We start from the raw sequence: 25663 nt of genomic DNA, 5'->3' as shown, positions 1-25663 counted from the left end.
CTTGTCCTTGTAAATGTACTTGTTATATTTGGATTTTGATAAGATAGTGAGAAATTCTATTGACACAATAATAGAAATACAAAAGAATTGTCAGAAACAGAGACGTGTGAGCTGCCATTCTCTTAATTGTATTAATGGTTGCAGATACTGCTATGTTCACTTGGTATGTGCATGCTTAAATGTGTCTGGCATATGAGACTTGGTTGTTACAAACCCTAAGTTTCCTTGAGAGATCACAGAAATTTCATTTCACCTTTGATAAGTGGCCTTTTGTAAATGTTACCAAATTTGAGTGTCAAAATTGATATGATTGCAGGGTAACATAAATTTAGTGTCAAATGAAAGTGTGTGGGAAAACTACCAAAGTGGCAGACTTCCAATAAGCCTAAAAACAAGATATTTGAGGAGGAAATGTAAGATTCTAAAGAGATAAAGTGTAGAAATAACTGTATACATTTAATTTTGGATTGCTTTGGGTTGAACAAAGTCCCATGTCCTCAATAAACAGTTGAACAAGCAGGTGGCTGATTATGAAACACATGGTAAAGCTTCTTAGAATCCTTTCTATCAGAGAACTATATTTTTTGGTTCTTTCACATTTGTTAGAGCCACTTCCAACCATCTACAAGCTGAAAGTGTACATGAATGTGTGAATGAAAATTGTCATACTTGACTGGAATGGGCAGATTGCTTTCTTGTTTGATCATTGACTTGATTTTGTCAATTAGTGGTTGTCAAATTGTTTATAGTTGATCCTTGCGAAATTTCCTATGATGGTTTCAGCATTTTGCAATGAGTATCACTAGTGGCCAGTTTGAGGCTAGATATGTTTTACCAGGTCCTCTGAAGTCATACCTGTGACATTAAAATGCATGTATCAGTACTGATGTTGCTGAGATTGTTGGGTAGGCAACTTTCAGAGATGATAGTATATATCAAAACAAGAGAAAAGTCCAGTCACTATGATTTCTAAAGTGCATGCTCTGAAGTATGAGCACTGTTCTTCACTCCTCTGAAACACCTCTTGTACTGAACAAGTGTCCATAGCTCTGAAGATACGCACTTTTTGGGCTTACATTTATTAAACTTTTTTCCTTGGTTTGGTCTGTACTGTATCATCTTGAAGTTGCCCACCCTACAGTCTTAGCAACAATACCAGTACATACGTTCCACCGTTGGAGGCATTAGAACAATTTTTGCGTATAACTTTAATAGACTGTCATTTCCAGACCAGGGTCCCTTATCACAGACTGGTAAGTTTGCTCTTCTCCATCGTCCCTGAATGTCTGACATTGTAGTCGCTCTGTACGTGTTAGAGGTGTACCTGTGGTATGGATGTAGTGAATGGGGATAGATATTGGGTCTTTCATATGACTGGGTTTTTCAGCATGTCTGTGATCCTCTTCTGTGACACAACGAAACATGTGACCCCTGCTTTGTGTAAATTCAATGCCTTTTGTTACCCTTATTTGTTAATGGCTTCGTTAGTGCCTTGTAAACAATCTCCTTTGTTGACTGATTCAATTTTTTCAGCAATCTACCAATGAACTGAATTGTCTACATCTACATTGATACTCCGCAAGTCAGATTAAAGTGCCTGGCAGAGGGTTCATCGAACTATCTTCACGTTTCTCTCTTACTCCAATCTTGTACAGCATGCGGAAATAACAAATACCTATATCTTTCTGTACAAACTCTGATTTCCTTTATTTTATCATGTAGGTCGGCATCAACAATAGTATTTTCTCATTCAGAGGAGAAAGTTGGTGATTGGAATTTCGTGGAAGATTCCTCTACAACGAAAAATGCCTTTGTTTTAATGATATCCATTCTAAGTCCTGTGTCATTTCAGTCACTCTCTCCCCCCTATTTTGCAATAAAGCAATGTGTGCTGTCCTCCTTTGAACTTTCTCGATGTGCTACAGTTCTATCTGGTAAGGATCCCACAGTGCGCAGCAGTATTTTAAGAGGATGGACAAGCAGTCTCCTTAGTAGATATGTTACATTTTCTAAGTGTCCTGCCAGTAAAACAGAGTCCTTGGTTACCCTTCCCCACAACATTTTCTATGTTTTCCTTCCAATTTAAGTTGTTCGTAATTGTAATTCCTAGATATTTAGTTCAATTTAAGGCTTTTAGATTTGACTGATGTATCAAGCAACTGAAGTTTTAATGGATTCCTTTCAGCACTCATGGATGACCTCACACTTCTCGTTAGTTAAGGTCAGTTGCCAATTTTCACACCATACAGATTTCTAAATTGTTTTGCAGTTTTTTTGCTCTTCTGATTTTACTAGTCAATAAGACAGCCTCATCTGCAAGCAACCTAAGATGGCTGCTCCAATTGTCTCCCAAAACTTTTATGTAGGTAAGGAACAGCAAAGACCTGTAACACTACCTTGGGGAATGCCAGGGACCACTTCTGCTTTACTCAGTGACTTTCCGTCAATTACTACGAACTGTGACAAGAAATCACGAATCCAGTCACATAACTGAGACGATACTCTATAATCGTGCAATTTCACTGCAAGCCACTTGTGTGGCAGTCAAGCTTCCAGAAATACGGAATCCATTTGAAATCCCATGTCAATAGTGCTCAACACTTGTGCGAGTGAAGAGCTAGTTGTTTCACAAGAACAATGTTTTCAAACCCATGTTGACTGTGTGTCAATAGACGGTTTTCTTGTTTGTAATATATGATGTTCGAACACAGTATATGTTCCAAAATCCTGCTGCATATCGACGTTAATGATATGGGCCTGTAATTTAGTTGACTAATCCTACTACATTTCTTGAATATTGGTGTGACCTGGGCAACTTTCCAGTCTTTGGATACGGATCATTTGTCGAGCAAATGGCTGTATATGATTAAGTATGGAACTATTGCATCAGCATACTCTGAAAGGAACCTAGTTGGTATACAGTCTGTACTGGAAGACTTGCATTTATTAAGTGATTTAACTTGCTTCAATACTCTGAAGATATCTACTTCTGTGTTACTCATGTTGGCAGCTGTTCTTGATTAGAATTCTGAAATATTTACTTAGTCTCATTTTGTGAAGGCATTTCAAAAGGCTGTGTGTAGTAACTCTACTTTGGCAGCACTGTCTTCGATAGTATCTCCATTGCTGTCTGGTAGAGAAGGCATTGTGTCTTGCTGCTAGCATACTTCACACACGACCAGAATCTCTTTGGATTTACTGCCAGGTTTTGGACAGTTTCGCTGCGGAAACTCTTATAAACATCTTGCATTGAAGTCCATGCTAAATTTCAAGCTTCTGTAAAAGCTCGCCAATCTTGGATATTTTACGTCTGTTTGAATTTGGCGTGTTTATTCGTTGTTTCTGCAACAGTGTTCTGACACGTTTTGTGTACCAAGGAGGATTGATCATTCCTTTTCCTTTCACCAACAAAGCAAGTAGTACTTATAACATAAAAACGTCAGCTGCAAAAACTCTGAAGTTACTAAGAACTTAGACATGTTGGGGAAATATGTTGGTAAAGATAGTCATATATGGATGGGGTTTCATGCAAAAGCATACTCAATTGAGGATGACACCAGTACATCAGTGCTACTACAAAGCTCTACACGGTAGTGCAAAGCCATGTAACTGAGTGGGATGACACATCCTTTGATATAGTGCACTGTGGAATTTGGGAAGAGGGGCCCCCAAATGTGGTGTAGTTGATGCATCCCCCCCCCCCCCACCCACCTTACTCAGTACTTGTTCCATTAAATGGGTTTTGTACCAGGGTTCTCCTGGTAACACACTATTGCCAGTAGCATCCAGTCTGGCCTCGGGGTAGCCATACTGTCCCATTGATTCCACTAGTTTCCAGAAGACAGTTGCAGAGTAAACACAGCCGACAAAAATTCTGGAGGTTGTTCAGGGATACGTCCTGATGACAGTGTCCTGCATGTTGTGCTAGGGAACAAACTTGTTTGATTCACTCATAGTACTTGTTGCCAGTAATGCCCATTCATTTGTAGTCCTCAAGCTTGCATTCAGTACTGTTCAGGTTTTACTGTCAGTGATAGTTTTATATTAAGTGACACACAGCTGTACGAATAGCTTTACTGATGACAAATTCGCGGCTATGCACGTCATGTATCGGGTCACAAAATGCCATGGAAGAGCAGCATAGTGACGCTACTTTACTTCTGCATTTGCACCTATGAGAAACTGCATGTTTCTGTAGATATTTTCCCAGTAACAAACATAACTGGGGTTACAATTCGAATAAGTCATAATTACATTGTTACTCTAATGAGCTACTGGAGAACACCAAAAATCTCAGATGCATCTCCATAATTATATCAGGGGAGTAACTTTCAACTGTGGGCCTTACTATAAACAGGTCACATCTACATCCATGCTGAAGAAGCCACTTTACAGTGTTTGTTGGGAGTTGCTTCGAGTACCACTGTCCCTTTTACTTTTTCGTGATCCAGTTGTTAATGGTTTGCTGGAAGAACAGTTGCTAGTAAGCCCCTGTGAAGTTGGAAAATCTAATTTTACCTTAAAGCTCTTTTTGCAAGATATGTATGGGAGGAAGCAGTATATTGGTTCATTCTGCTAGGAGTGTCATTGTTGCACAAAATGCTTACCTGCAGTGTTTGCCATTGGAGTTTGCTTGAGCTTTCATGCTCGTTATATGAACATGTAACAAAAAGTACTGACCTCTGGGTATTCTGTTTCCTCTATCAACCCTGTCTGGTATGGATGCCAGAGTCTTAAGCAGTATTAAAATACTGGTCAAGAAGATTATATGAGTGGGCTATGCTTCTTGAGGATTCTGCCAATGAATGTATCTGGCATCGGTCTTACCTGCCATTAGTTTTGTGATTGTTCTATTGAAATCACTCCATATGTGTACTTGTAGATATTTTGTGGCTAGTATTGCTTCTGGTGATCGTTCTGTGTCTGTGAAATTGTGCAGTAATGCCAGTTTCACTGGTGGTGGTAATGCTTGCCACACCCATAGTGTACTGTTATGTGTCTTGTATGTGGTGAGCACCTTGGAGCTTAGTACTAGGTGGCTTGAGTGTAGAGGTATGCTTCAGGAATTGCTATGCGTTGCAAGAGAACAACATTGTAAAAGGGTACTGGGATTTGGCATAACTGTCCAGGGTGCCATGGTGGTACTAAACTCCAAAGAGCAGCTGGGACAGAATTGGTTTTGGAAAGCAATTTCTATGATGTGTACTGCACCCTGTATGATAAGGTGCTCATAGGGTGTTCATAGACATTAAATTATCAAATAAAAGTACTTCGATTGGGCTGGTGGGTTGTAATAACTCACCCCAACAAGATATATTGAAAGAGTAGCCCAGTTAGGTTAGGTTAGAAACACACTCTTAAAATATGAAATAGTTACATCACAGTTGTGAGTTGTGCCAGAATGCTTTCACTTTTGTAAGGAGGAGGTGGAGCGTATTCAATATGGTGCCCCTACACTATATGGAGGGCCTGATTGACCTGAATTCAGTGAGAGGCTGCAGAATGGTGCACTGTTGATTGAAACTGTCATACACAGACAAGAGACCAAACTACTTCTAAAATCTTAAGATCATTATCAGTTACTCCACTGGACTTAAATTGTCCTTAATTTTAAGTTCGGTACTGTATTCAGAGTTGCAACAAGTTCTGGAAATCAGGGCATTTCAAATGTTTGAGGAAATTTGGAAAAAAAAACCACTGGAAGAAAAACCTCTTTTTTGTCTCAGTATATGAAATGGTTTGTTGCTGGCTGGGCACAGCTGAGTACGTGCACCCCTTCCCTACTCCCTCATTCTTAGTGCTTCCTCTTTCTACCACTCACCTCAGCTTTGTCAGTGCTGCCATCACTTCTCGCTGCTAGCTTAGCCACTGCCAATGAGAAGTGGGGAGGCATGAGAAGCGGTTGTGGCACTTATTTGTGCATGAGTTGGCTGAGTGATTGTATGAATGTGTGCATGCTCGTTTTCTGACAAAGACTATGGCCAAAAATTTAGTTGTGAAAGTTTTCTATATGCCTGTTTGTGGCTCAGAGATCATCTTTACCATGAGTTGCTACCTATCCCCATTAATATTGATTCACAGTATTTGTGCAAGTTCTGTTGGATGGATCACCAGTCTCGTTTCTTCAACATGGTGTGTGACACGTGAATAGCTGGCCACATGAGTGGACTTGCATGATGGGCCAAATCCACAGGCCATTTCTGTGGGTATCTCTAACGGATCTGGCCTGCCAATCTGAAGCCCATAGTTTCCCACTACTGTGCAGGCCCTGACAGTCTGATCTAGTCTCACTGATCTGCCTGCAGGCCGGGTCTGTTTGTGTGTGGTGTAATGTGGCAGATTTTTGTGTTTTATCTATGGACCCAGAACTGGTGCTCCTCGGCAGGCCAGAGGCCACGGGAGATGGATTTGGAGTTGGGACTGTCTCAAGTACACTGTACAATATTGCCTTTTATAGACTTTTTATTTATTCTAGTAGATCTTGGCATCTACATTTCATGGATATTCTGCAAATCACATTTAAGTGCGTGGCATTGAACCACCGTTACAATAATTCTGTCTTATTCCAATACAGCATGCGGAATAAACTAACACTTTATCTTTCCATTTGAGCTCTGATTTCCCTTATTTTCTTATGTTGATAATTTCTCCCTATGTAGGTCAGTGTCAACAAAATATTTTTCCATTCGGGGGAGAAAATTAGTGATTGAAATTTCGTGAAGAGATTGTGCTGCAATGAAAAATGCCTTTGTTTTTGTGATGCCCACCTCAGATTCTGTATTATTTCACCGACACTCTCTCTCCCCTGTTTTGTGCTAATTAAAAAACGTGCTGCCGTTCTTTGAACTTTCTTGATGAACTCCCTCAAGCCTATCTGGTAAGGATCCCACACTGCGCAGTGTTATTCTAAAAGAGGATGGACAAGGGTAGTGTAGGCACTCTCTTCAGTGGCTCTGTTACATTTTCTAAGTGTCCGCCAATAAAACGCAATCTTCAGTTAGCCTTCCCCACAGAATTTTCAGTGTGTTCCTTCCAAATTGTCATTTGTAATTGTAATTCCTAGATATTTTGTTGAATTTACAGCCTTTGGATTTGACTAATTTATCATGTAACCGAACTTTTAATGGATTCCTTTTAGCACCCATGTGGTTGACCTCACACTTTGTTATTTAAGGTCAGTTGCCAATTTTTGCACCATACAAATATCTTTTCTAAATTGTTTTGCAATTTGTTGTGAAGACTTTACTAAACCAAAAATGACAGCATCATCTCCAAACAACATAAGACAGCTGCTAAAATGTCTCCTAAATCGTTTATACAGGTAAGGAACATCATACGGCTTATAACACTAATCACGAATCCAGTCACGTAACTAGAAGATATTCCATAAGCGCACAGTTTCACTACAAGCAGCTTTTGTGGTACAGTGTCAAAATCCTGGTTATCTAGAAATACAGAATTAATTTGAAGTTTCTTAAATCCATGTGTCAGTAGACTGTTCTCTTTGAGGTAATGTGTAATGTTCGAATACAATACATGTTCCAAAATGCTGCCGCGTACTGGTGTTAATGATATGGGCCTGTAATGTAGTGGATTACTCCTACCTTTCTTGAATGTTGGTGTGACCTGTGCAGTCTGTGGGTACTGATTTCGTCAAGCAAACAATTATATATGATTCTAAAGTTTGTAGCTATTGTATCAGCATACTCTGAAAGGAACCTAACTGATATACAGTCTGGACCAGAAGACTTGCTTTTAAGTGATTTAAGTTGCTTCTCTACTCAGACAATATCTACTTATATGTTACGCATGTTGGCAGCTGTTCTTGATTTGAATTGGGGAATATTTACTTTGTTGCCTTTGGTGAAGGAATTTTGGAAGGCTGTGTTTAGTAACTCTGCTTTGGCAGCAGTGTTGTTGATAGTATCTCCTTTGCTATAGTGCAGAGAAGGCATTGTCTTGCCACTAGGTCATACTTCACACATGACCAGAATCATTGCGGATTTTCTGCCTGGTTTTGAGACAGTTCCATTGTGGAAACTATTATAAGCATGTCGCATTGAAGTCTGCACTAAATTTCGAGCTTCTGTAAAAGATCGCCAATCTTGGAGATTTTGCGTCTGTTCAAATTTGGCATTTTTTAAATTGTTTCTATAACAGTGTTCTGACCCATTTTGTGTACCATGGGGGATCCAGCTCCGTTGTATGTTAATTTATTTGGAATAAATCTTTCACTTGCTTCTGACACTATTTCTTTGAATTCAAGCCACATGTGGTCTTTTTTTATCTGCTTTTCTGATACATATTTGAGGGGTTACAATATTCAATCTTGCTACAACATCCTTGTGTTAACTAATCTTTGTATATATTCTGATGCTTCTTATTAGCTCAGGATTATTTGTTGCTACAAGGTAGATTGTGTTTTCACAACAGTTTACTATTCGCATTGGCTCATGAACTAACTGCTTGAAATAATTTTCATCGAATGCATTTAGCACAATTTTGTATGATGTTTGATATGTACCTCTGGATTTAAACATGTATATTCGGCAACATACCGAGGGTAAATTAAACTCACCACCAACTATAATTGTGTGAGTCGGGTACGGTTTTAAATTGAACTCAAGTTTTCTTTGAATCTTTCAGCAGTTGTCATCACCTGAATTTGGAGGTCAGTAAAAGGATCCAATTATTATTTTATTCTGGTTTCTAAGAATGACCTCTGTCCATACTAATTCACAGGAACTATCTACTTAAATTTAGTGACAAAATAAACTGCTTCTAATGGCAACAAACAAGCCACTTCGAGATGTGTTTAGCCTGTCCTTTGAGAACACTATTAGGTTCTTTGCAAAAATATCGGCTGAACTTATCTCCAGATTTAGCCAGCTTTCAGTGCCTATAATGATTTGTTAACATCGAATATATGTTTAAGTGTCAGGAAGTCATTTTTGAAAGTATTTGTATGGAGCGTAGCCATGTATGGAAGTGAAACATGGACGATAAATAGTTTGGACAAGAAGAGAATAGAAGCTTTCGAAATGTGGTGCTACAGAAGAATGCTGAAGATTAAATGGGTAGATCACATAAGTAATTAGGAAGTATTGAATAGGATTGGGGAGAAGAGAAGTTTGTGGCACAACTTGACCAGAAGAACGGATCGCTTGGTAGGACATGTTCTGAGGCATCAAGGGATCACCAATTTAGTATTGGAGGGCAGCGTGGAGGGTATATAGTAGAGGGAGACCAAGAGATGAATACACTAAGCAGATTCAGAAGGATGTAGGTTGCAGTAGGTACTGGGAGATGAAGCAGCTTGCATAGGATAGAGTAGCATGGAGAGCTGCATCAAACCAGTCTCAGGACTGAAGACTACAATAACAATGATTTGAGCATCAGTGATTTCTACTAGTGCTTGGAGCTCTGGTACTTCCCAACACAGCTCCAACAATTTACAACTGTTATACCGATGATTCCTGTATCTATGTTCTTCCTGTATCCTTTGTGACTGAAGCCCTTTTTGTGTTTTCCTGAGACCCTCTAACCTAAAAACTGCCCAGTCCACACCATACAGCCCCTGCAACCCGTGTAGCCACCTTCTGCTTGCAGGGGACTCCTGACCTATTCAGCGGAATCCAAAACCCAACCACCCTATGGTGCAAGTCGAGGGATCTCCAACGTACAGGGTCGCAGAACCATCTGGGCCTCTGATTCAGATTCACCACTTGGCTTTGTGCCAGAGGTCCACAATTGGTCCTGTCAACTGTGCTACAAATGATGAGCTCCGCTTTCATCTCGGAAACAGGACTGGCAGCCTTTACCGCTTCGGTTAGCTACTCAAATCCAGAGAGAATCTCTTCTGATCCAAAGTGACGCACATCATTGGTACCGACGTGAGCAACTGCCTGCAGTTGGCTACATCCTGTGCTCTTCATGGCATCTGGAACGACCTGTTCCATATCTGGAATGACTCCACCCGATATGCACGCGGAGTGCACATTGCCTTACTTCCCCTTCTCGGTAGCCATGTCCCTAAGAGGCTCCATAATATGCTTAACATTGGAGTTCCCAACTACCGATAATCCTTCTCTCTGTGATTGCCCTGCTGTTTGTGATATTCGCTATTTTTGACTTCATTAAAACAGCAAATACGAGTAGTTAATACTTTCAGCCAGAAGGCAAATACTTGTTTGTAAATAATGATTAATGTATAATGAGGCGTCGCATAGCGACGGTGGAATTTTCTAGTGATGTAATTTGTCGTCTTTGGGCGGCAATAAAAACAGAAAAATACGGATAGATATACGATCCTTCACTATTTTGTTCGCGGGAGAACAAATGAAGCCTTGAGCGCTAAAAAGACTTTTACTGTTTTTCTCGAGTAAGACGGACGCAGATTTGTGGCGGTCTGATCTAATTATTTTTACTAAATAAATAAAAACGTGTTCCGTCTTAAGTTTTGAGTGAAGTGTAGGAAGAAGAACTGTTGTAACTTACCGTGACGAAGCACGAGCGACTCAAGAGGACAATGGCTATATAAAAGAGCGCTCAATGGACATGATATGGACATAAAAATCTACCGTCATTGTTGTATTAAGCTTAAGGTACGATATATGTTCTAGTTATAATAAATATTTGTTCTGGGAATACTGAATCATTTAGCAGTGCTCATTCCTATTATCTCCTCAGTATTATTTTCATTTTAATTATGCATTTTGCTAATATTACAGACACCAAGATCAGCAGTCCAATGTGCGTGTTACATTGATAAAAAAGAAAACTGTTTTATCGTCTTCTTGCATCAGCTTTAATATTGAATTTCTCTTTTGTGTGATGTTACAGTTGTTTTTGCGCCCTTAAGAACTTTCTGGTCCCTTAGGAAATTTTTTTGTCATAACAATAACTTCACAACCGGGTATGATCGTATCTACGATCATGAAGTAATTAGAAAGACGATAACGCAACTTCTTAATCAATAGCACGCTAGTTGTGACTGCCTCAAGCCACGCGAAACCGCAAGTAAAAACTATTCACATCTCATAATGCAATATTTTATGACAAGGGTCAATCCATGATTCTTACGCCAATTGTGATTGATAAAACAGTTAGTTAAATCTCAATTTCCAACTTTCCATTGAATAGCAACATCACTTCTATTTTGTAACATCACATGTTGCAGGGCAATTGTCTTTTGTGGTGACTGCAAAGGAGACAACCCAGACAATGGTGCAGTACTTTCATTACATGACATTAAAACCAAATTCTGACAGGAAATGTAATGCATTCCATGATATATTCATATCATTGTTTGAAAGCAGCTTTCTGCATAAGCTAATAAAAGGATCTTAAACAGGCATATAAAAAACCACTGCTCACTGAAAGCATTAAAGGGTCTTACGGAAGAAAAGGAAAATGTGTTACCAGTAATTGCATACTACAGAGACTTTTCAAACTTGCTAAGAAAAATTATTAAAAAAAAAATCAAGGGACATGGACATTATGTAAGAAATCAACAGCAGGCTTTGGGCTATATGGAATGCAGTGAAGTGAGACAGGACATAAGGTCACAGGACAGGATAACATCACTGTTGAATTAAATGGAAGGGCTATAATTAGTCACAGATAGCACATATATCTAGTAATTATTTTTTTAGATACAGTACAAAATATAGGGACGAACAGTTCAAAAGAAAGATCACAACAGTACATTGAAATGCAACTGTAGTAAAGTTATATCATATGATTGTATGACTAAGATCTCCTTCTGGATTTTGTTTTAAAAAAAGTATTTTCTCTCAAAAATCAAAGCTCATCCGGATTTGATGGAGTTTCCCACAGAGTACTAAAGTCGTGTTCCCATATAATACGCCCTGTCTTATCTCAATATGTAATGCATGATTAACTGAAGGTATTTTTCCTGAGACTCTGAAACATGCTGTTGTTAAATCCCTACACAGGAAGGGTGATAGGAGAGATGTCAATAACCACTGATCTGTTACATTACTGACATTTCCAAAATTTTTCATGTGACAATGTATTTTAGAATAGTTTCTTACCTTGGCCACAACACACTCAGTAAATTAGTGTTTGGATGTCACTTAATCAAAAATTCCAGTTACACATTTACTCACCAAACTTTTCAAACATTAAACAAGATCATAGTGCTTTAGTATTTTCTGTGCTCTATCTAAGGTGTTTGACTATGTGATTTGCAATACTCTAATAGATAAATTGTTATATAATCTGATGGTAAACCTGACCAATAAATATCATATCTAATTAAAAGAATGCAAAAAGTTGTGCTTAGTAATTCAACCAATAAAATAGGTGGAGATTCTTCTGATGGAGAAGAAATCACGTATGGGATTTGCCAAGTTTTAATCTTAGGTCTGCTGTTGCTGCTTGTACATGTAAAAGATCTTCCATATTGGAAACAAGCAGAATTAGTTGTTCTGCAGATGACACTAGTAATCAATCCAAACACTCACAGAATGACAGAAGAACTGGAAAACAGTGTTCTTAAAAGTATCATTGACTGGTTTTCTGCGAATGGTTTCATTGTCAATTCAAAAAAAGCATGACATTCAATTTTACAAATATAGAGTACTACGCCAATGATAAATGTAACACATGGTGTGGAAGTAATAAATTGGGTGAAAACTTCAGAATTGTTAAGTGTATACATCGCTGAGGATTTAGACTGGAGAAAAGCACATTTTGGAATTTATAAACAAACTTCATTTAGCCACATTTACATTTAGAATATTTGTCATTCTTAGGGGGAGAGAGGTCAATAAGTTGACATTTTGCACATTTTAATTCAGTGACTGTGTGTGGCCTAATGTCCTGGGGTAACTTAGAAAGTCTTCATTACTCGAAAATATGCTGTAAGAATGCTTTGCACACTCATTTTGTAAACATCGGTTTAAGGAGTCAGCCGTTTTGACTACTACTTCACAGTATATTTATTTCGTCACGAAGTTTGTTGTAAACAAGCCACTGCAGTTCACAAGAACAATAATGTACATAATTACAATATGACATTCATAATTTCACATTAATATTGTCTTTAATACAAAAAGGCATGTACAATGCTGCAACCAAACTTTGTCACTCATTCAGTGATATGAAAGGTCTGACAGATGACAAAGTAACATTTGAAAACAAACTGAAAAATTTTCTGCTTCTATTCTGTAGAAGAATTTCCATTATTGTACTGTGTAAAAAGTGGTGAAAGGTAAAGGACTGGACCTGCTAAATAACAGGTCAATATCCTTAACATAAGTTTGCTGCAAAATTCTCAAACATATTCTGAATTTGAATATAATAAATTTGTATGAGACTAAATAGTTTATAGCAACGAATCAGCACAGTTTTAGAAAGTGTGGCTCACGTGAAAATCAGCTAGCCCTTTTCTTACATGATATACTACCAACTATGGATGAAGGGCAATAGGCAAATTCCATATTTCTAGATTTCCGAAAAGCATTTGACAGGGTGCCCACTGCAGACTGCTAAGAAACATACAAGCATGTGGAATAGGTCCCTAGATATGTGAGTGGCTTGAAGACTCCTTAAGTAATAGAACGTAGTAAGTTGTCCTCGGTGGTGAGTGATCATTGGAGACAAGCGCATCGTCAGGAGTCCCCCAGAGCATTGTGATAGGACTGCCATGGTTTTCTGTATATGTAAATCATCTGGCAGACAGGGTGGGCAGCAATCTGTGGTTTTTTGATGCTTTGGTGTATGGGAAGGTGTTGAAGTTGAGTGACTCTGGGAGGATACAAGATGACAGATAAAATTTCTAGTTGGTACGATGATTGGCAGCTGGCTCTAAATCTAGAAGAATGTGAGTTAATGCAGATGAATAGGAAAAACAATCCTGTAATGTTCAGATACAGTATAAGTAGTGTTCTGCTTGATGCAGTCATATCATTCAAATATTGGTGTGCAATGCTGCAAAGTGATTTGAAATGGAATGAGCACATGAGGAAGGTGAATGGTCAACTTCATTTTATTGGTAAAATTTTAGGAAGGTGTAGTTCAGTCTTAAACAAGACTACACATAGGAGCTGGTGCAAGCTATTTGTGAGCACTGCTCGAGTGTTTGAATGCGGATGCACACCAGGCTCAAACTCTTACGGGAATCGGTGAAATAAGTATTAGTGTCAGTGCTGTTGATAAACAGCTGAAATCGTTAAAACTGAACAAAGCTCCAGGGCCTGATGGAATCCCTGTCAGATTCTGTACTGAATTTGTGGGTGAGAAATGATTCACAAAACTACTGGCCTATATCCTTGACAGTGATTTGTTGTAGAATCGTGGAACATGTTCTCAGCTCAAACATAATGAGGTATTTTGAAGAGAATGACATTCACAACGCCAACCACCATGGATTTCAAAAACATTGATTACGTGAAACCCAACTCGCACTTTCCTCATACAATATACTGAAAGCTGTGGATCAAAGCAGTCAGGTAGATGCCGTATTTCTTGATTTCCAAAAATTGTTTCACTCAGCACCATATCTATGCTTACTGTCAAAAGTACGATCTTATAGGGTATCAAGTGAAATTTGTGACTAGGCTGAGTAGGGAGGATGCACCAGGTTATCTTAGATGGAGAGTCATCATCAGATGTCGAAGTAACTTCGGGTGTGCCCCAGGGAAGTGTGTAGGGACCCTTGCTGATGTTGTTTATTAATGACCTTGCAGACAATATTAATAGTAAAATCAGGCTTTTTGCGGATGATGCAGTTACCTATAATGAAGTACTATCTGAAAAAAGCTGCATAAATTTTCAATCGGATGTTGATAAGATTTCAGAGTGGTGCAGAGATTGGCAACTTGCTTTAAATATTCAATAATGTAAAATTGTGAAATAATATCCTATGTCTTTAATATCACTGAGTCACTGTTGAAATTGGCCAACTCATACAAATTACCTGGGTGTAACACTTTGTAGGGATACAAAATGGAATGATCACATAGATTCACTCGTGGGTGAAGCAGATGGTAGACTTTGGTTTATTGGTAGAATACTGGTGAAGGGCTATCAATCTACAAAGGAGATTGCTTACAAATCACTCTTGCAACCATTTCTAGAATATTGCTTAAGTGTGTGGGACCCATATCAGATAGGACTAATAGGGAATACTGAATGTATATAGAAAAGGGCAGCAAGAATGGTCACAGCTTTGTTTGATTTATGGGAGAGTGTCAGAGAGATACTGAAGGATCTGAACTGGAAGACTGTTGAAGATACACTTAAACTACCCTGAGAAAGCCTATTAACAAAGTTTCAAGAACTGGCTTTAAATGATTACTCTAGGAATATACCACATCTCCCTATGTATGACACATAGGGATCATGAAGATAAGATTAGAATAATTACTGCATACACGGAGGTACTCAATCAATCATTCTTCCCATGTTCTGTGTGACAATGGAACAGGAAGAAACCCTAATAGCTGTTACAATGGGGTGTACCTTGTGCCATGCACCTCACGGTGGTTTGCAGACTATAAGTGTAGAATGCTGCAAGTAATGAGGATAATGGGCAAGAGGCACTACAATCATAGTGTGTAGATAAGTTGAGGATTGGGGTCTTATGGGAGGCATACTAGGGTAGTCTGTGCAGTTGTGATGACCACTGCTAGTGGTCAGAGCATCTGCCTAGTAAGCAGGAAACCCAGGTTTGAATCCCAGTCCAGCACATATTTTCAACTTTTCCCATTGATTTAAATCAGTGCCCACTTGCAACCGATGTCTGTAATTCCTTTGTGTCTGCCTGAATGATATTTCTGCCATTTGAGCCTTAAGCTATTATACAACAATGTTGGGTATAATAAGACTTTGATAAGTAAAGTCATCATCTAGATCTATTGAACTGGGTGTCCCAACATGTAGGTAGGTATACAATCACCAAAATATATGGCAGACAGGCAGCAACCACATTTTCCAGCCTTACAACAACTAAGCCACACAATGAACATCAGTACAGTAGTTACATGTTGACTGTACATGTAACTACTGTACTGAAATTCATTTTGTGGCTCAGTTGTTATACGGCTGGAAAACATGTCTGCTACCTGTTTTCCATATATTTTAAGTTATTTTATACCAGACTGGGACACCCAGTTCAATAGATCTAGACGATGACTTTACACAATGAAGTTTAATAATAACTAGCATTGTTGTACTCGATAAACAGCTTAAGGCCAAAATCATGATAGTAATTAAAATAAAGAAATTTGTGCAGTCAAATGGTGGAAATATTAAAATATTATTACATCTGTGGCCCAAAAATATGAAAGGATTATGTACTGCTCGATTGTTTGGGATCCACATCAGGTCAGATTAACGGAGGACATCAAAGGAGTTCATAGATGGCCTGCTAGATTTATTATCATTATGTTTGTACAACACATAGATATTGCAGAGATGCTTCGGAAACTCAAATGGGAATTCCTGGAGGCATGGAAAGTTCTTTTTGAGGAACAATACTGAGAAAATTTAGAGAACCAGAATTTGAAGCTGATTGCTGAGTGATTCTACTGCTGATAACGTACATTTCACTTAAGGATCACGAAGATAAGATACATGAAATTTGGGCTCATTCGAAGGAGTATAGATAGTCATTTTTCCTATGCTCTATTTGTGAGTGGAACATGGAAAGGAAATGACTACTAGTGGTACAGGTTACTCGTCACCATGCTCAGTATGGTGGCTAATGGAGTATGTATGTAGATGTAAATGTGACAAAGGTTACACAAAAACTAAAGACAAAAAAGTCTGCTGAAGATGATGAAGTGTCAAACCACCTAACCAAGCAGGTGGCAGCAGAAATCAACTGTTCACTCCAAGGAGGAGTATTCCCTGATCAACTTAAAGTAAGCAAAGTAGTACCTGTGTACAAAAAGGGAAAGGCTGATGATCCTAACAATACAGACCAGTGTCTTTAGTTACAGGTTTCTCCAAAATATTATAAATGCTAATGCTCAATAGACTAACTGCTTACATGGAAAAGCATAATGTAGTAACTCTAGCACAGCATAGATACCAGAAACAGAAATCAACAGAAACAGCAATTGAATTATTAACAGAATTTATTGTGTAGCTCATGGACAACAGGAGACATTTGATACAATTAGTTATGCAGTCCTAATAAAGAACTACAGACTACAGATTCATGGACATGGGGCAGACTGGATAACATCATATCTTAGTAACAGGAGGCAATATGTAATCATTAAAAACTTGTACATATCAGAAGTTAGAAGCATTCGGTATGGTGTACCTCATGACTTGCAATGGGACCTATCCTCTTCAGTTTATTTGTAAATGATGTATAAACATATGAAAACAAGTTCGAGTCTCGGTTGGGCACACAGTTTTAATCTGCCAGGAAGTTTCATATCAGCGCACACTCTGCTGCAGAGTGAAAATCTCATTCTGGAAACATCCCCCAGGCTGTGGCGAAGCCATGTCTCCGCTATATCCTTTCTTTTGGGAGTGCTAGTTCTGCAAGGTTCGCAGGAGAGCTTCTGTAAAGTTTGGAAGGTAGGAGACAAGATACTGGCAGAAGTAAAGCTGTGAGTACCGGGCGTGAGTCGTGCTTCGGTAGCTCAGATGGTAGAGCACTTGGCCGCGAGAGGCAAAGGTCGCGAGTTCGAGTTCTTTAATCTGCCAGGAAGTTTCATATCAGCGCACACTCCGCTGCAGAGTGAAAATCTCATTCTGGAAACATCCCCCAGGCTGTGGCTAAGCCATGTGTCTGCTATATCCTTTCTTCCGGGAGTGCTAGTTCTGCAAGGTTCGCAGGAGAGCTTCTGTAAAGTTTGGAAGGTAGGAGACGAGATACTGGCAGAAGTAAAGCTGTGAGTACCGGGCGTGAGTCGTGCTTCGGTAGCTCAGATGGTAGAGCACTTGCCCGCGAAAGGCAAAGGTCCCGAGTTCGAGTCTCGGTCGGGCACACAGTTTTAATCTGCCAGGAAGTTTCATATCAGCGCACACTCCGCTGCAGACTGAAAATCTCAGTCTGGAAACATACCCCAAGCTGTGGCTAAGCCATGTGTCCGCTATATCCTTTCTTTTGGGAGTGCTAGTTCTTTAAGGTTCACAGGAGAGCTTCTGTAAAGTTTGGAGGGTAGGAGACGAGATACTGGCAGAAGTAAAGCTGTGAGTACCGGGCGTGAGTTGTGCTTCGGTAGCTCAGATGGTAGAGCACTTGCCCGCAAAAGGCAAAGGTCCCGAGTTCGAGTCTCGGTCGGGCACACAGTTTTAATCTGCCAGGAAGTTTCATATCAGCGCACACTCCGCTGCAAAGTGAAAATCTCATTCTTGTTGTTAGATGTTGATGGACATTGGGTTTAAAGCTTGGGATGGCTATAGCATCTTTTCAATGTGAAGATAGAATACTTTCTAGCTGAGATTGTGTGTAGACGGAGTCCGTGAGCTGCATATAGATGTTGGCTCATCTGATTATAAATCCTATCAGGGTCTTGGATGACATCATGTGAACCTGAAGCAGTTCCCAATCAGTGGAATGTTCATTATATAATTCAAACTTATAGTGGTGTAAAGGATAAAGGAATGTCTTCAAGATGTGTTTTATGCATTTGAGTTATAGCCAGAGAAGAAGAGGAAGCTGACACTTTTACAAAGTGGATAACGAGGTGTTCAACAAGGATGAACACATTGTTAGAAATACCACTGTGAAGGAGGAGGCCTCGAGCAGTTGCTGATCATTGGTAGCCCAGTAGACTATGGAGCTCAGCCCATGTGTGAGGTGGAGAGGCACATGTTCACAAACAGGAGATGTATTGCTCCCAGCATTATTTCTTACTGTGTTTAATTAGTAAGTGAGCTTTTGTACACAGTCGCTTAAGAAGTGATGAGGAAGCCTATGAAGGATGCTGCTTGAGACATTTCAGGGCTCATCGGTAGTCAAGAATAGCTGTTGCAATATGGGACTACTTGTAGAAGGGTGGACAGTAGTGGTAGTTCAAATGGTGCAGGTGATCACATCAGACATATCTCGATGTACATTGTTCATACAGTGTGATTGGAGGAGGTGAAGGTGATGTCAGAGATGTAAAATAGCCAGGTAGCACTTCCAAGAGCACAGTGTGGGAACTGGTCTGTCGGGTGTCGACAAGAAGTGACAGGATCACCAGAAAGTGATAATTGTTACAAGGACCGTAGGACTATTGTAGCCAAGGCATGTGATTGATAGAAGAATTCATAAGATCGATAGCTCAGTCAGTTTTTATCCCTCTGATTGTTTCTCATTAAAGTTGGTATTTCATGGAATGGTGATCTCCATAGGAACAGACATGTGTGGTACTAAAAGCAAGTAGGGATACCACCAATGAGAAGACACAGAGCAAGATTAGAAAGAAGTTGGTTCAGTCAGACGGTACTTACCAGACAATAGGGTATGCCCCAAAAGTGGATGGTGTGCATTGAAATCACCCAGTAGGAGAAAGGTGTGGAGAGTTATCAGATCAATGTTGCCCTCTCAATGTAAGTAAGCACCTTGCCTGGGGGTAAATAATACCAACAGCGAACAGCGATTGCTGGTTTGTTCACACTCACACTGCTACTGCTGCCAATGTGGTAAGGGGGTGGGGGAAATCCACTCATCGGGGACATCTGTGTGGGAACCACCACCATATAGACCATCTCCAGACGCTCCCTTCAGGATAGTGATTACGATTTTTAATTGATTCAATAAATTATCTTTTGTACACTATACAGCTAGGTTGTAACATAGGACACATCATTGTGTGTACAGTCTAGACAATATACAGAAGTAGTAGCTTACACAGTAAATAAATACTATAGCTTGAACAGTACATTCATGTGTTGTTGTTTGTTTTGGTCTTCAGTCCTGAGGCTGGTTTGATGCACCTCTCCATGCTACTCTATCCTGTGCAAGCTTCTTCATCTCCCAGTACCTACTGCAACTTACATCCTTCTGAATTAGCTTGTGTATTCATCTCTTGGTCTCCCTCTACGATTTTTACCCTCCACACTGCCCTCCAGTACTAAATTGGTGATTCCTTGATGCCTCAACACATGTCCTACCAACCAATCCCTTCTTCTAGTTAAGTTCTGCCACAAACTTCTCTTCTCCCCAACCCTATTCAATACTTCCTCATTAGTTATGTGATCTACCCATCTAATTTTCAGCATTCTTCTGTAGCACCACATTTCAAAAGCTTCTATTCTCTTCTTGTCCAAACTATTTATCGTCCATGTTTCACTTCCATACATGGCTACACTCCATACAAATACTTTCAGAAATGACTTCCTGACACTTAAATCAATACTCGATGTTAACAAATTTCTCTTCCTCAGAAACGCTTTCCTTGCCATTGCCAGTCTACATTTTATATCCTCTCTACTTCGACCATCATCAGTTATTTTGCTCCCCAAATAGCAAAATACCTTTACTGCTTTAAGTGTCTCATTTCCTAATCTAATTCCCTCAGCATCACCCGACTTAATTCGACTACATTCGATTATCCTCGTTTTGCTTTTGTTTATGTTCATCTTTCAAGACACTATCCATTCCATTCAACTGCTCTTCCAAGTCCTTTGCTGTCTCTGACAGAATTACAATATCATCAGCAAACTTCAAAGTTTTTATTTCTCCTCCATGGATTTTAATACCTACTCCGAATTTTTCTTTTGTTTCCTTCACTGCTTGCTCAATATACAGATTGAATAACATCGGGGATAGGCTACAGCCCTGTCTCACTCCCTTCCCAACCACTGCTTCCCTTTCATGTCCCTCGACACTTATAACTGCCATCTGGTTTCTGTAGTACATCCATAATATTACATAATACACTATGATTTACAATACATAATGACTTACAGTGCCAGAGTCAAAAAATACAAATTTGTGGCATAATATTATCATATATTATATGCAAGTGGTTCAAATTCTAGTTTACTTTCTAACACTAATTTGTAATTCTAGTTTCTCTTAACATGGTACATCAAATTTATCTCTCACAGGATGAACTTTTGCTCGCTGTTTGCTTGTGTACTCAACCACACTACAGAATTCTTCTTGTATCAGGAAATTTTGTAGGGTTTCAGGAATTGTCATCTCAGTTTTGAGGTTTTGTAATCCTCTTGGCAGTGCCTGTATCAACTTGATATCAGAGTATTTAGGCCCTGTTCTGATAATCATTAGACTGTGTGAATCACAGCATTTTTTTCTGTTCCTTGTGTTATGGGTATTAACAATCTCATTGGTCTCCAGTTTTGTGGGATCTCATAATGCAGTCGCAGTGGTCTTGAGTTTATACAATGATAGAAGCCTCAATATATTAAGATCTTTCAAACAATTTCTACCAGATTCTTTTAGCTTCTTTTTCAATGTAATCTGTATGGCATTATTTTGTAGTATGAATATCCTTTTCATTTCTGTGATGGTCAAATTCCCCCATATTGCGATTCCATGCATCACACATGGTTCAAAAATTCCATGATATACTGTGCACAAGAGGTCTTGATATGCATATTGTGCTGGATTTTTCATTACAAATGTCACTGAGCATAGTTTCTTGGTAACAGTATTTATCTGCTGGATCCAATTTAGCTCATTGTCTATTATTGTACCTACTAAAAACTTAACTGCGGCTGCTTCTTCCACACCTTTTTCATAAAAAAAAATCAATAGTGTCTTCTTTTAGTTTACTGTTGAAAACCATGTACACAGTTTTTTTTTTTTAAATAATTAACTCATTTTCTATCAGCCATTGTGCCATGTTATTGACTGGTATTATTATTATTATTTTTTTCAAGTGCTTCAAAATTGTTGGAAACATTTAGTACAGTCGTATAATCTGCATACAGTATTCTGGTTCGCAGGAGAGCTTCTGTAAAGTTTGGAAGGTAGGAGACGAGATACTGGCAGAAGTAAAGCTGTGAGTACCAGGCGTGAGTCGTGCTTCGGTAGCTCAGATGGTAGAGCACTTGCCTGTGAAAGGCAAAGGTCCCGAGTTCGAGTCTCGGTCGGGCACACAGTTTTAATCTGCCAGGAAGTTTCATATCAGTGCACACTCTGCTGCAGAGTGAAAATCTCATTCTGGAAACATCCCCCAGGCTGTGGCTAAGCCATGTGACCGCTATATCCTTTCTTCCGGGAGTGCTAGTTCTGCAAGGTTCGCAGGAGAGCTTCTGTAAAGTTTGGAAGGTAGGAGACGAGATACTGGCAGAAGTAAAGCTGTGAGTACCGGGCGTGAGTCGTGCTTCGGTAGCTCAGATGGTAGAGCAATTGCCCGCAAAAGGGAAAGGTCCCGAGTTCGAGTCTCGGTCGGGCACACAGTTTGAATCTGCCAGGAAGTTTCATATCAGCGCACACTCCGCTGCAGAGTGAAAATCTCTTTCTGGAAACATCCCCCAGGCTGTGGCTAAGCCATGTCTCCGCTATATCCTTTCTTTCGGGGGTGCTAGTTCTGCAAGGTTCGCAGGAGAGCTTCTGTAAAGTTTGGAGGGTAGGAGACGAGATACTGGCAGAAGTAAAGCTGTGAGTACCGGGCGTGAGTTGTGCTTCGGTAGCTCAGATGGTAGAGCACTTGCCCGCGAAAGGCAAAGGCCCGAGTTCGAGTCTCGGTCAGGCACACAGTTTTAATCTGCCAGGAAGTTTCATATCAGCGCACACTCCACTGCAGAGTGAAAATCTCATTCTGGAAACATCCCCCAGGCTGTGGCTAAGCCATGTCTCCGCTATATCCTTTCTTCCGGGAGTGCTAGTTCTGCAAGGTTCGCAGGAGAGCTTCTGTATAGTTTGGAAGGTAGGAGACGAGATACTGGCAGAAGTAAAGCTGTGAGTACTGGGCGTGAGTCGTGCTTCGGTAGCTCAGATGGTAGAGCACTTGCCCGCAAAAGGCAAAGGTCCCGAGTTCGAGTCTCGGTCGGGCACACAGTTTAATCTGCCAGGAAGTTTCATATCTAACAACTAATTATCCTCACCAACGTGCTCTGCAAAGTGCTCAAAAGGACTGCAGCTCAATGACTGTATTGGGTTCTCAAGCCTTGGGGCCTTTTTTTTCCCTGTGAGTCTGATTTCAGGGAGGGATGATCCACAACCATCAACCATCTGGTTAGGTAGGACAAAACAATCCGACAGGCTTTTTCTAAATTCCATCACATCACTGCAGTCTTTTTGGCCTACATAAGTCATATGACACTTTTTGATCATGGACTCCGTCTACACACAATCTCAGCTAGAAGGTATTCTGTCTTCACATTGAAAAGATGCTGTTCCCATCCCAAGCTTTAAACCCAATGCCCATCAACATCTAGCAACCAATTTTGGCGACATAAGTCATATGACACCTTTTGATCCCATCACATTTTACTTAGTGTCCGTGATTGGAACTTTGGAAGGCCCCTACCGCTTTTTCATAAGTTTTTATCCCTCCAATTGTTTCTTGTTAAGGTTGGTAAATCACTCATCCCTGTGGGTCCGAGAGAATGGTGACCATCAAGGCTCTACGCTGAGTGTTACACTATTCTTTAACATCATTAATGGGCTAGTGATCTCCGTAGGACCACTACTAACATCCCACTACCTGCTGTACGATGGTGACTTTTATATTTGGTATACTTTCCAATTTGTAACCTTCACTGAATGCCAGCTCCGATGATCCCTCCAAATGGCCTCTGTTTGGACCCTTTCCCTTGCTTCCATTTACCTTCTGTGAAAAGATGAGTCATACATTTCTGTCACTGTACAGCGGTTCACCTCAGCCCAGAGGTCTATGTGGATCTCAGTGTTTGAACAGTGTCATGCAGCCCTGAACTTCGACATTTCTCTTTAATAAAAAACTGACATGACTGCCCCATATTTGTCAACATGTCTATCAGTATAGGAAAGCTTAAAGCTCTCTGCCTTCTGTGTTTGTGCTACTCTACTTCACATTTACAGGGGTTGGATTATAGCTGCCAGGTCTGTGGTTCAGCAGCACATTTGACTCTGAGATTATTGTGCCCTGTACATCAGTGAACGGCGTAGGCTATGCGCTGACACTGGATTTCACTATGTACTTCTCTTTGTTACAAACCTATCCAAAGTGCTAGAAACACAACACTGCACAAAAGTGTAATAGTTGTCCATACTTGACAGCTTATTACAGATTGGAGGAAGACAAAAGCAAACCATCTCCAATAGGTCCTTTCCCAGGACAAGAATGTTGGATTACAGCATTTTGCCCAGTGCTGACTGAAGAATATGGCACTATGTGCAGCTTTGAAACCAACATATAACCTATCCAGCTTAATTCATTTTTAGACAACTTAAGTATTTGTATGGAGTGTAGCCATGTATGGAAGTGAAACATGGACGATAAATAGTTTAGACAAGAAGAGAATAGAAGCTTTCGAAATGTGGTGCTACAGAAGAATGCTGAAGATTAGGTGGGTAGATCATGTAACTAATGATGAGGTATTGAACAGAATCGGGGAGAAGAGGAGTTTGTGGCACAACTTGACTAGAAGAAGGGATTGGTTGGTAGGACATGTTCTGAGGCATCAAGGGATCACCAATTTAGTACTGGAGGACAGCGTGGAGGGTAAAAATCTTAGAGGGAGACCAAGAGATGGATACACTAAGCAGATTCAGAAGGATATAGGCTGCAGTAGGTACTGGGAGATGAAGAAGCTTGCACAGGATAGAGTAGCATGGAGAGCTGCATCAAACCAGTCTCAGGACTGAAGACCACAAAAACAACAACAATTGCAATCCATAATTAATTCTGTCTCCTTTATGTGCCATAAATGCTGCATTCAACAAGTGCTATGCCACTTTTCAGTTCATTATTACTGCTCCCTCTTTCAGACATGCGGCTGGTCAATTTTGCCCAAGCAAGCAATTACCATACATGATAGTATTAATTAGCTCATCTGCTAGATTTATTTAATGCTCCACATTGGAGACACTAAGCTAAGCTATCAGTAGCAATGAATATCCACAGAAAGAGTGCCTATGTTGACAATATGTAGTGTCTGTAGCCAAAAAGAGTTCCCAATTTCAAAATAAAATATCTCCAAAACTAAGAGCAATAGATGAGTGCAACAAACAGAATGTTGATTGTGAAAGCTGTGAGAATTTTATACAGGTGTTATGCATAAATTTTGAAATTGTTCATAAGCTACTAACAGTTGGCACTGTAATCACAATACATAATGCCTGTAAATAGAGTGCTGCAGCTCAGAGCGATCAGTTTCACCATTGAAACATGAAAGGAGATTAGCCTACCATGAAATCATGTATTCCACTGGCCAATGTATTTTTCTGGTGCTGGAATACCACAGAGTGCAATACAGTCATATGGCAACAGGGCACAGTTTTCAAACATGATTTAATGTTCCAAAAGGACCCAATGTGAAAACCATTAACAAGCTCTTCGCCAAATTCCAATGACTGATGTTCTAGTGGGGAATGTTGGCCACTGGCAAACTGTAGTTACTGCTGAAAAGTCACTGCAGTTTGTGGAACTATTCAGCAAAATCCAAGGAAATCCATTTGAAGAACTGCGGCAGAGACTGGTTTGAAGCATTCCAGCTTTCAAAGGATACTGAGTCAGAGCCCACCCATGTTGCCATCCAAAATCCAAAGCCATCAATCCTTCTCTGTATG

Source organism: Schistocerca americana, chromosome 4 (assembly GCF_021461395.2).
Source record: "Schistocerca americana isolate TAMUIC-IGC-003095 chromosome 4, iqSchAmer2.1, whole genome shotgun sequence".
NCBI classification, from domain to species: Eukaryota; Metazoa; Arthropoda; class Insecta; order Orthoptera; family Acrididae; genus Schistocerca; species Schistocerca americana.
This window is presented reverse-complemented; position numbering follows the sequence as displayed.